Source organism: Bradysia coprophila, unplaced genomic scaffold (genome assembly GCF_014529535.1).
Source record: "Bradysia coprophila strain Holo2 unplaced genomic scaffold, BU_Bcop_v1 contig_138, whole genome shotgun sequence".
NCBI classification, from domain to species: domain Eukaryota; kingdom Metazoa; phylum Arthropoda; class Insecta; order Diptera; family Sciaridae; genus Bradysia; species Bradysia coprophila.
The window spans coordinates 7005535-7018310 of record NW_023503409.1 but is presented as its reverse complement, the minus strand read 5'-3'; the positions used below and the strand labels follow the sequence as shown (position 1 = coordinate 7018310).

Here is a 12776-nt window from a genome sequence, read left to right as displayed (position 1 = left end):
CATCATTTTTTCTTTTTAAATCGAATTGTCTCTGATGTATAAGAAAATATATCTTATGCTACGAACCATAACCACACCAACGTATCATGTATAATTCAATATAAAAAAAGAGTAGCGTTGCATTTCTATGTATCATTTAGATGCATTCGTTCGGTATTTCAATTGCAGCGACATGCACTTCAGTTAACAATTATTCAGTTGTAACATTTACAAATTATAATTTAACCATTTTCTGGTTTTGATTTGAAATATTTTCTTCTTTTAAACGTTCACACGTATAATAAACCAGCATAACATCGGTTACATACTGTAAACTAAACAACAAGTGTCACGATAAAATGGTTATTTCAAAATTAACTGATTCGTGCAATTAAAATGAAAGATAATAAAAGATAACCTTTGCCTCCGCGACTCTGGCACACATTTATAAATTTAAATTTTCTGTGTATAACGTGTACAATGTTAGCCATTGGATCACCTGCAAATGACGACAAATATTTTTTACAATAAATATTTTTAAATGTGAAAACTTAAGACCATTTCGACAGGCGGCAATTTTTCATCTGACTAACACTACAATGTCTATCTAATCTCTCAAGAAACATTTTACTGTTTAGGTTTTCTGACGCAAAAAATTAATCTCGTAAATTTCTTTACTTTCAGGTAAGTACAGTCATTGAACTCAAGGGAGCTTTTGATGTCGAAAAAATAGAACGAATTGTAAGATATTTTCGGTAAGAAACACAATATCCATCTAAATAACAAATGTCTGTGACGGGATACCTTCCACCTACGTATGCGCTTAAAATAGGCTGCAATAAATATAAGTAAAGTATACCACGACCGTACGCAGAATGCTATATACATCTCTTTTAAACAAGTATTCAGTAAACAGTAGGGGTGTGCGATGGGTGACGTATCGAGACTGGCGTAGAACACAAGAAATGTCATCTACCCCAAGATGTCAAGTTTTGGCGAGACCATTGAACTCGGCTTCGCCTCGGATCAACAAACCTCACGCGAAAGTTCGATTTTTTAACTTCTCCGTCACTGTTGTGAATATCTCTTAAAATCGATTTTTGACATCTCGGGATGATGACAATTTTTTGTGGACTACGCCATTCTCAATACGCTACCCATCGCACACCCCTAGTCAACAGTCTCATAAACACCACATCTTTACAAAGAAACTCACAGTCTGTCGACGAGCAAAAACTAGTTTTTTTTTCAAAACGCAGGCCATTTTCTCCCCTCCGTTGAAACTTCGGATGCCTTTGTTGTGAAAAACATTTGTGTTCACATCGAAAAAAAAAGTTGGAAATTGCAATTTCTCGTTTGACAACACCCTCGAAATGCAATTTCCAATCTTTCTTCCCTCGTTGAACAAATAACTATTACGTATACCAGCCTATCATTGAGCAAGTGACATTATTTGCTATAATGTTTTCCGGTATAGTCTCTGCCGTAGGTCTCTGTTTCCTAATTTTTGATATGACTTCCAGTCTTTGATGGTCACAGGGGAAGTAAATTTTTAGAAAATGCAGTGGCGGTTGACGAGATTCTCCGAATATAGACAAGATTTTCGAATTTCAATTTCTTGTTTCGTCAATTTGCATATGAAAAAAGGAGATGCAAATTGGTCACACGTTCGTTGCGTTAAAGACTGTCAGTCACGCCATTTTCGTCAGTTTCACTAATTTTAACAAATAATTCTGTAATTTCTCAAGAGGGAAATGTAAAGTTCCGAGACAAATATGTATAAGTTATCGCTGCAAGGGGTTGATGCAAATGAGAAATATCATGGAAAGGTAGCTCTATTCAAATTACTCAATGAGATAAGGTACAGTGTCCTATATACGACGTATCTAAAGAGGAAGGAATCCTCGTTTTCGAGAAAAGTTTTTTCCTCGGGGACAAGAGATTGGAATTGCTAATAATAATATTGAAATGATCCTAAAGTAGAAATCGAACTTTTGGGGATAAAAAGTAACCGTCACAGCAGTTGCCAGGATAGTCAGAGCTAAGATCATTTTCGAGCGGTTGTTTTATTTCTTTGCTTAGAAAAAGCGTAAAACGTCTGAATCGTTTCGTATATTATGAACTTTCTTGAAAACAAAACTTAATTAAATTTTCACTCACGAACAAAATACCAGAGTATATCAGAGAAACGGAAATGCTAGGATTATATACATATATATAGAAAGTCGTACGGTATACCATCCGCACGGGATCTATTGGAATAGAAGTATTTTTATGAAAAATACCACAAATTCCGAAATGTGTGTTGCTGCATAATCGAGAGGCGAGAAACTTTGGTTTTTTTTTAAAGGGTGTGGTATGAGAAAGAAATGAGGAAGAAGCATTTTGAATAATTTGTTTGTGTGAGCATGGTGCTGAATAATATCACCCAAGGAAAATATCTTGAATAATTTTTATTTTGATTGGCATTGCGAATAATTTGCGCGGAGATATTGGTGTTCTTTAGATTGATAGACTGGATGTTTTGTTATCGTTTTGTTACAACGAAAAAGTACCTACCCATCAACGGTAAATCAAATAATGTTCCATGCGTATCAGTATTTAGGTGTGAATCGGAATTTCAAATTGAAATTATTGTTTCCATTTAAAAATTTGTCAATTTATTGAAGAGGATAAGTGGTATTATTGTTGCAAATGGAGACGATTCAATACTTTATACCAAAGAAAATTGTAAATTTGAAGCCCAAGGGAGGTACACACCAAGTGTGCGTATCGAGCTCTTTTAACTTGTATTAATTCTTCTGTCATAGATGAGAGTGTTTGTAGAATGTACAGTGATTGTGTGTTTATTGTCTTGGTCTACGGCAACAGAAATTTCGTACGAGTATAATCATGAGTGTCAAAGAATTCTCCTAAAAAATATTCGCGGTATTTTTTGGAAAAGACTTTTCTAAAGGGTTCGGAAAATTGGAGAATTCGTTCCATTTGTTTCAAATAATTTTTTATCCGCCCTCCATGTACTGTACACATATGTCTTGAACAGTAGATCAATACATAGTTAGTTATATAGTCTTGAGACCTTACATTGACTACATGATGCACTTCATGGATTTACGTTTATATGAACGTATCGTTAGTAGAAATTCGAATCGATTACAAACCATCTTACTTCTAAATCTGTCAAAACTTCCATTTTATTGTTCCGCCTTACATTACTCTCCATCAAAACTGTCTAGACTGCATGTCATTGTTTGAATGAAGTCTGTTTGAAGTAAATACTTCCATCGGGTTAAGTGGGTGTTTTCGCATCGAATACGATTGGAAATGACAACGAAACCAATTTTTCGTGTGAAGCATTTAGTTACAACTCGTATCATGTATACAGTGATTGTACTAAAATTATTGTCAAATTTTAATGGTGTTGGCTAGCCAACAGACTCCGAAACGACCCATGGACATTTGTGTTAATTTGAGATATATTTGCTGACGTTTATTTGCTGTAAGGTTAATTAAAGTCTTATCTGATTGGTAAATAAGTTAATTAATTTGCTATGTGTGTCACACAACTGCAAGAGTAGGGGGTCATGAATTCCTTCTTTTTTTTAATAAATGAAAATGTATAGCAACCATTCGAGAATTTTGAATACCGTTCCTTCCTCCATAATTCTGCTAAGAATTCTCAGAGATAGGAACATACAAATCTATTTCTGAAACCCAAAACCAACAGTTCAAAAATTCTTTTTGTTTCAAAGCGAAAAGTAAATAATAATCCGCCCGAAGGCTGTGTAAGCCATTTTTGTAAAATTCAAATTAATACAATAATGTTCGTACCCATCACACCCAAACTATCAGTAAGATCGTATCTGTGGTCAGCTATTTTTAGTGTGTGATTTCTTTGAGTTGAATAAATTTTCGCCAATCGTTTGCCAATTAATATCGGAATATTTCAATTAGTCTTTTCTGACTGATTTCGATAATTGATAATTCGAATGCTTCAAACGTCGCGAAATTTATGGTTCGCTGAGAGAGATAAAACTGAAAACGTAATAAAATAAACATTTGCAAATGGTTGTCCATGGGATGGTTGCTAGTTTCTCAGTATCCATAACTTTGGATGTCACGTCACATTTCGTCCAGAATTCAAAGAATCGGTTCTGCATTATTCAACTTGAATAAAAATGTCTTTCATTCGTCTCGATGATTTGTGTTCCATTGAACTTTCGTTTACAGAAGCTACATACGGAGAATATTTATTCTAATATGTTCAGTTTCAAAAAGGAAGAAATTCGACATCCATGTTCAGCAAAACAACATCGAATTCGAAGTTATATTCAAAAATAAATAAATTTTTACGTCTGCTTTCCATCTATGCAAATAACGTTTCGTTAACCTTTTGCTTATAGCGCACTCTTTCATATTCAATCAAGTTCATTTTCTCTTCCAATTTGATACATAATGTTTCAAACTCGCCGCGAAAAAGCTCGTCTTTCATCCCGTGTCTAGTGTGATAGAAAACAGTGCATTCCCGATGGGGAAGGAAATGCTTATTCTTGTTGGCATTTGCTATAAATGTCTTCCGATTCGCTGAAAACAAATAACTATTCATTTGCTTCGCTTTCAATTTATTAATCAAATGATATAAATAACTTTTTACACACTCTCGCAACATTCCATTTCACTGGCATTATCACGGCCACATATCGATCAACATTTTCGTCGATAAGAGTATATACATTTATCGAACCGTGCGTAATATCACACATAGCTATAAAATGCGGTGTAATGACAATATTGATAATGTAGCGGGAGTAGTAAACAAACCATTTTCTTGAAATTAATACAGCATTTGATTAGCACGAAAAAAAAGAGTATGAAAACTCAAAGATCGAGAGACTTGTATTTACATATATACATATGGTGTACGTACACATCCTATCTTATACACATATCGCGCATGCGATTTAATATAATGAAATTATGTATATGAGAATAGAGTTATTTGTGTTGTGTTTTTCACTCGCCGAACACATATCGGACATTTTAGCTATAAAAGTTCTTATACTCATTTAGTCATTATATTTCACATATCAAATAGAGAATTGTGGTTTTGTTTCCAGTGACGTTCTCTCCTTCTCTCATCAGATTTTTTTTTATTATTTCCATTTTTCGTTTTTCCATAGTTTTTTCTTCTTCTGTAATATTTATTTTCCAATATTTCTGTGTCGTACTTGTGTGCAATTCGATAAAGTTGTGTTGGGTCTTCACAAGTCGGCTTGAAATCAGTTCTGTTTAAAGTCTTGCGACGTTTACATCGATTGAATTGAGCCGGTTTTTTATGAATGTGTATGTAAAATAATTTTTTTTTATAAATAAAAAGTTAATTCGGTTAGCCATACAAATAGTATATTCATTCATTGTATATTATATGTGGCCAGTTCGTAGATATTCTAATTTATTGTTTCAACAACTTCTAAAACGTCCGTTTCAGTTTATTCATTCTTTTTTTTATTTTCCACTTCAAATCAATGTATACAATAAAAGTAAATTGTCTGTGTTTATTTGTATGACCTGACCATACATACCGGTTCAATTAACTCTTTCAAGCAGTGTGTTCTTCGCGAAAATTAAAATCGTAATAAAAAAATTTCGGTGCAAAATACTTTTCAATTAACTTGAATGTGTTTTATGTCTAATTGACAATTTATTCGTCTGTTGAAGAGATTCGGAAGGAACTTTATTTGATTTTTTTTTTCTCGAATGCAATAGTAATCAGCTGGGAGTGTCTTCGATCATTCCAGTTACACGTAGAACTAGTAATTTATTGTTTTTTTTTCTCTTCTATCTTCATATTTCATTTGATGAATTCGTTTTTGCTATAAAAAATAATTGCAAATTTACTTTGTGTGTGTAGTATATACAGTACGTGGCAGATTATTTTTTTTTTCGTTCAAATAAATAAAAGAATAAATTTTTGTGTTGATGTGCACCCGGTATTTAAGTTGTGTAAGTGGGTGACTAACTGATGAAAAAATAAATAAAATAATTGGATTATTGTGTAAAACGAAATTGTCTCGTACCACCGGAACGTCTCTGTTAAATGAGCATATATTGACAACTGTGGCGAATAGAAATTGATTTTCATTAGAAAAAAATCATTTAGTCGAGTGTTACAAAGTACATTAACCGTTCAGCCACACACACGTAACCATTTATACGCAACTGTAAGAAATCTCGAAAGAAGACAACAAAATAAAATAAAAAATTATCAAGAAAATCTACTCCGCATAGCGAATACCATTCAAATTCATATCAATAAAAGTATGTAAAAAATAAAATTATTTCTTCTTGATATACATAGCAATTTTCATTCCGATGAATGTATAAAAAGTAAAATAATGTTCGAATGTGATATTTTATGTCTGGGCAATAAAATTTATCGTATGGAAGATACACAGTCAATGTTATATAACAAAAAAAAACGCGTACTGAATGGGGCGAGGTTGCTCAAAAATTAAAATTATTTTCATTTATATTTTTAGATTATTCAAATTTGAAAATTGATTTAGTTTATTGAATTTCATCTCTCTAGCAGTAGTCGTTGAACTCTGCAGTCAATAACGAGTCGGTGTTTTATTGCTTTTAATTAAAATTTTCAATTTTATTCACTGATATAAATGTGCAATCCCATTTCATCGTTCGATTGAGAAAGAGTTTGTGACCAACTGCGACTTCCTTCCATTTTTTTTTTCAGTTCTAATTCCAGTCCAACAACATCTGACCGCTTCACTTGACCTTGCTTCAATTGTCACTATTTTTAGAATCGCTGAATTCCGCATATTCCATGACGAAAGACAAAATCCATTCAGTATATTTAATGTGGTGAACATATCACTGAATTGTGCTGGACGTTTTTTTTTTATGTGTTTTCATAGTCCGGAATGGACAAGATAGAAATCATTTACCTAGCCGTAACCACTTTACTTTAATCTAATTATTTTAAATTAAACTTGTCAGCGTTAAGTGATGATACTTGTATTGATATGATTTTACCGACAAATGAACCCTTCAGGCAAGTAAAAATTAAATGGTTTGGGTACGCACTGTAAAGCAAAACCAATCATAGTTTGATAAGAATTCGTAAATGGCTCTGTGCTGTCTGCTTCGAATCACGTCTTCATCAATCAAAGCAATTCAACTGCGAATATAAATTTTGTCTTCTCAGTTTTCCGGAGAATGAAGCTGATGTTGAGTTAACTTCATCAACCGCAACATGACATAATCTGACAAAAAATGCTCACAGGAATTTTATTTTTCTTCCCAATACCTGTTTAATTGCATTGACACTATTTGTTATTCTCTAAGTTCCGAAGCCAGTTCGTATACATTCCTTCCGGTTAATTTAGCTGTATAATATACATCTTTCACCGTTATGCACGTTAGCGATTTATACGCATGCGATACATAAAAAAAATGATGAATTCCGAATACATGTACGAAAACCGGATACATAAGAAACACAAGATAGAATGTGTAACTCTGCAAATTAAGTTCTTTTTCTTGTTTTAATAAAGAAAATATTGCTCGAACATCTCACAATATATATAATATATAAAGAGTAAACGTGTCTATAAAATTCACCATACGATGCAGACATAATTCTGTTTAATTCATTGAATTCATTAAATAAATATTTTTTGATTGCTCCTTTCAGCGCCAATAAACTAGTAAATTTTTATGAATATGCCTATAATCGTTCGAAACATATTACAGTAAAGAGAAACTGTTGTTAATTTCCCCGAAAAAAAAATTCAGCTTTTGGTATATAAAACACATTTTGGTTCAACTACAATTATTCACGGTCAAATGCACGAAATAAACTGTTTTGTTGTTGTTCATTTGAATTGAACTATTTTGAAGATTTCGTTTTTCTCATCTATTAATTTCAATTATTATCGGCATTCCGAAAATAAATTTTTATGTGAAAACATTACCGGTACATTTGCTGTCAAGTAATAACAGGGAAAGTGCAATAGGAAATTGTTATTACTGGTAATCTTTGAGATTGTTGGATTTCCATTCCAAATCCAATCACCGTTTCTGATCAGAAAATGACGATAAACCATTATAGGCACACAATCCGAATAGTGGTATGGATGATCGTTCCGTTCAGTTCATTACTTTTGTGACAATGAAAAATGAACGATAAATAGCTACGAACGGTATTGTGTGGGGATGAGGGTATAATTTAGTTATTAGGACTAATGCATTTAACATATTTCAATAGCGACCCGATTTGATACGAAATTACTCAATCAACGTGTCCTTGTACAGCGCTTAATTAATCGAAAATCATTTTTACATATTTTCGTTTTCTTAATGGTCGAAAGTGGCTTATTACAACCCTCGGAATGAAAAGTAAATTGACTTGAAGCTCAAGCGTCACAAGGCCGGTAAAGTTGAAAAGTCGAGTTTTCGCGTGAAGTTTGTTGATCCGAGGTGAAGCCGAGGTCAATAATCACGCAAAACAGTGATTGATTTGTTGAAGTATGTCCCTCGTTATCTTAAAATCATACATCATTTTTGTTCGAGTTACGTTCAATATTCTACATGCTGAAGGAATCGCAAATATTCTTCATTGATGAAATGAACGGTTTGCTGTGCATGTATGTAATAAATATTATGAACCTGTGTCCAAATGTTTATTTTGACGAGTTGATGTGTCGATGCAAAGATTAACCCAAACTCCTTCTCCGAGCTGATGCATAATGTTAGTCTTATCACACAGATACATAATCCATTGCATAAGTCGAGATAAAAATGACAAGTCTAGCTTTCGTGTTTTCAGTGACTTCGGCTTCGCCCTCGGATCAACAAAATACACACGACAAATCTACTTTTCATCTCTTGTAACGTAAAGGACTCGGTATTATGTTACATTATTTAGAACAATACCACATACCACACTTGCTCGTGTTTTGCTGAGATACCGCGCTTGTCTCGTCTGTGTAGAACTTAGTTCAGTTTTTAGTTTTGACAGCCAATGTAACCAAACTTTCGTAAAACATTTTTTTCGTTTAAATGAAATTCTGAAATTACTGCAAGCATGACATTTTCTATATTGTTTCACTTCACGTATACATGTGACGAACGTTCCCATTTTTCGGAGGTCTATCATTTACCGCATAAGACCACTTTAATTATTGATTTAACAAGCTATCATGTCAATCGTTTATACGAAAACATCTTTTGCTACATCGTACAATGACAAAATCCCATTCATATTTTCATTACAATTATAGCATGACTGTGCGATTCAATCATCGCTATTTTTTCAAGTATAAGTAAAAATCATAGAATTTTAGTCGTAATTATGTTAATTACTTGATTATATAACGATGGTTCATATATGTTCACAAGCGAATTCCAGGGTAAATACAAAGGTTGAATCTCGATAGAATTAAATATGAACACAGAAATTAATGTTCATTATGTATGCGCATACGTGTTTACTTTGCATCTAAAATGTAGGCATCATTTGCAGCTTGACAAAGTCATCATTACCTACATAATAATAATAAATTCGAGATTATCGTAAAATTTCGAGATACATATTCACAGCTCAGCTTCGTTTAGTGCACGTCTGATTCGTCTATTCAATTTCTATTGCGGATTACACCATAGAATTGAGTGTACCATTGAGGTTTTTAACCTTGATAGTACTTTATAGAAAGTGTGTGAAACATCAATCTCTTGTGCTAGTGCTGTATGTAGCCTATAGGCTATGGGCACTACAATCACGATATATAAATAAATTTTAATATGATACCGGACGTATTTTATGTGTACAACTCTTATATTGCGATAATGGAAAAGAAATACAAAGTTTTTTTCTTCTTCTTTTTATAAGATTAAATTTCCAGTGTTGTTGTACCTACCGTCACTTAAATATACATTTCTTTTTCTGTATTTATATACACACTCACTGTGATCTGTGGCCGGTGATTTGACGAGAGTTGCAATTTTTATTTTTCTTCTTGTCCCGTCTACATTTTAGAGTGTTACATTTCATTACTCTCTCGTGTACAAGAAATTGTTTTATTCGCATAGACAACCGTACATTCCTCAAAATTATTACACAGACCTCGACACAGACATTAAAAAATCACGTACAGAGGCAGCTCGGAGAAAATTGTTGTGTTCTATACGAATCGATTACCGAGATGATTTGTAACACGATACAAATATGTACATCGTGCCGGGTTTCAGTTTAGAAAATTTTAGATATCCAAATTCAAAACCAAGTAGCGCAATCGATATGATCAATTTTATGTAACATATTTCGAAAGTGGTCAAAACCTGAACAAACCGCGACTGTGACTTCAAGTTCTGACATTAAAAGTTCATATCCTTTCACCTTCATAAAGTTACTTTGTGCAAAAAGTGCTAATTACGTTTAAGCAACGTAACTAAAGAATATATTCATGTGGCAGCAATTACAGTACAGGTGAATATTATTTTACCCTCTCATTTCTAAGTCACTACTAGCGGGTGTGTCCGCGACTCCTTAATAGCGTAATACATTTGCCTATTCGTATTTTGACCACCTACAATTATGAGTGCTTTTGCGTTACATCAATCAAGCGTGGAATATTTTTTGGTTCAATTAACGTCCTTTCTAATTTTACGTAAATGTAGACGCATAGGTACGGAATATTTAACCATTTACTCCATTTTATGCAAAGAATTTCCATCTCCAACCCCATTTTTTTACTGCCTCAAAATTGTGGTGCTGTGCACGATATTTTTCCAGTTCTAAGCAAAATTTGCATATTACAAATATCTGGAGATAAATTCATCATAGAGCTGCTGTTATGTATAGGATGTAGGATAATCTATTAATTATGGTGTTATCGTAGAATGTAAATTTTTCAGACAATGAACGTCTGCTGGTGGTTTTGCTCATGTAAATTAATGGGTTTTTTTGTGGTGCCCAACGGATGAATTAATTTAAAACAGAAATTCATTTTAACATTTTGTCCAATTCGTTTTTGTTCCAGATACATCTAAATTACAATATCGTTGAGCTTTCCTATCTCCATTTTGAGAAGGGCTTTGTCGTTAAATATCTCCGTGTCGACCTCTTACAAAAGCAAAAACTTTGCTAAATCTCTTACTTCATTAGTTTCAGAATATATTTTGTCATAAAGGACCAGACATAGTTCATCTTTGTTGTCAATAACAGATGACTAACCATTTCGAAAAGTCTTGTCGCAGTCCTTAATAGACATATAATTATGGGCTCGATTTCTTGCATCTTTTGTTCTAGATTCATAGACACTTCAACAGATTTTCGAGATTGAGTGCAGTGAAATCGATACAGTTGTAGTTGAAGAGGTTGATTTTATTTATTCCTTTTCACAACACAGATATTACTTACAGCACAAAGACTAAGTTGTTCCAACGTGCTACAGAACGATTTGAAGAAGCTGCTTTCATTCCATATTTCGATTTCTGATTCACTTCAACGTTTATGTTTCAGATTAGACTAGTCATTTAGTTTCAGTTTTTATATTATAAATTATAGTACAACGTTCTACAGTAACCACCAGCACATTAGTTGAACAAATAACCATATCGGCAAAAAAAAAATGAACTGCAAACGATTATTTTTTACGATGAAACATCGTAGACCGTTTCGTTTCGTCCTTTATACCAATTTAAATTGAGAATTGAGACCAACACGTCTATGTTTGTTTTAACTCAATAACGTTGTTTAATGTTTAAAATGTGGCTAGAAATAATTAATTTTTATTTACTGATTGATTCGAAATAAAGAACGACATCTGTCTGAATATTGTCGACAAATGCAAATAGGTTTATTGTTCACTAATTAAATAAAAATAAATAAAAAAAAAAAAATCATTTGTTACATTTGCACGATAAATACAAAATTGGATGAGAATCGAATTGTATTAAATCAGGTGCATCAAGCCTCATTAAAAACTTTTTGTCCAAATGGTTTTAACATCAGATATAAACAGTCAACACGATTCAATTTTAATTTACATTTCACAGTAAAGATCAAAAATCTGAAACGTATCTCATTACAACACATGGATTTAGATTCTATTAAAATGCTGTAGCTATTGACCCCGGAAGTTCAGTTCACTCATGTGTGGTTTTTTGTTAATACGAAAAAAAAACTTATTTTTTGGTATATGTATAGATAGACATTCAATTCTAAAAATTTGTAAAAATGTGATAAAGCTACAGTATAAAGTCATGAAAAGTCAAAAAGGTTTAATTATAGATTAGAGTTGGTAAAAGCTATATTGTTTTCTTTGTCATTTGTTAAAACCGCTTATCAAATTGAATTATTTTCACTTTTAAATAACAAGTGTGTATGGTTTCGGTATCATTAGAGTAAATAAACAGACAGAAAGTTCGTTTTTTCGAGAGAAAAAAACAACAACACACATGTTGAATAATTCGTCGAGGTTCACAGGGAACTAACCCGTTGAAGTTTGGACGAATCTATTATATCGAATACGATTTGATGTGTACTCCCAAACAATGTCGTGTCAAATTTTGATAATCAAATTACATTTATGACGTACGTCCTCGTGAGTAGTTACTACATCGTAACACGATTTTTAATGCCATATTTTGCCGGTGCTGTAATTTAGGTGTTATTGATGATTTGTCGTCATCAACAACGAGAAGAAATCTACTGAAAAAATGATTGCGGCACAGTCACGTTCTTGACGATATGACTTAAAAACCAATGAGAGTTTCTT

General features: G+C 32.8%; 1 protein-coding gene across 15 annotated transcripts in view; it reads left to right on the top strand.

Annotated features, from left to right (window-relative positions):
• LOC119073798 (protein alan shepard) overlaps positions 1-12776 on the top strand; it is a 62677-nt gene that overhangs the window by 10096 nt on the left and 39805 nt on the right. For 2 of the 15 annotated variants that reach the window (XM_037179547.1, XM_037179546.1), the window contains exon 1: positions 5905-6297. The exons of 10 other annotated variants lie outside the window; for them this stretch is intronic. The gene's annotated coding sequence lies outside the window, so the exon portion shown is untranslated. Of the gene's footprint in view, positions 1-5191; positions 5323-5904; positions 6298-12776 lie in introns of those variants that run through there. 3 more of the 15 variants (XM_037179545.1, XM_037179548.1, XM_037179544.1) reach the window with 3 other exon arrangements.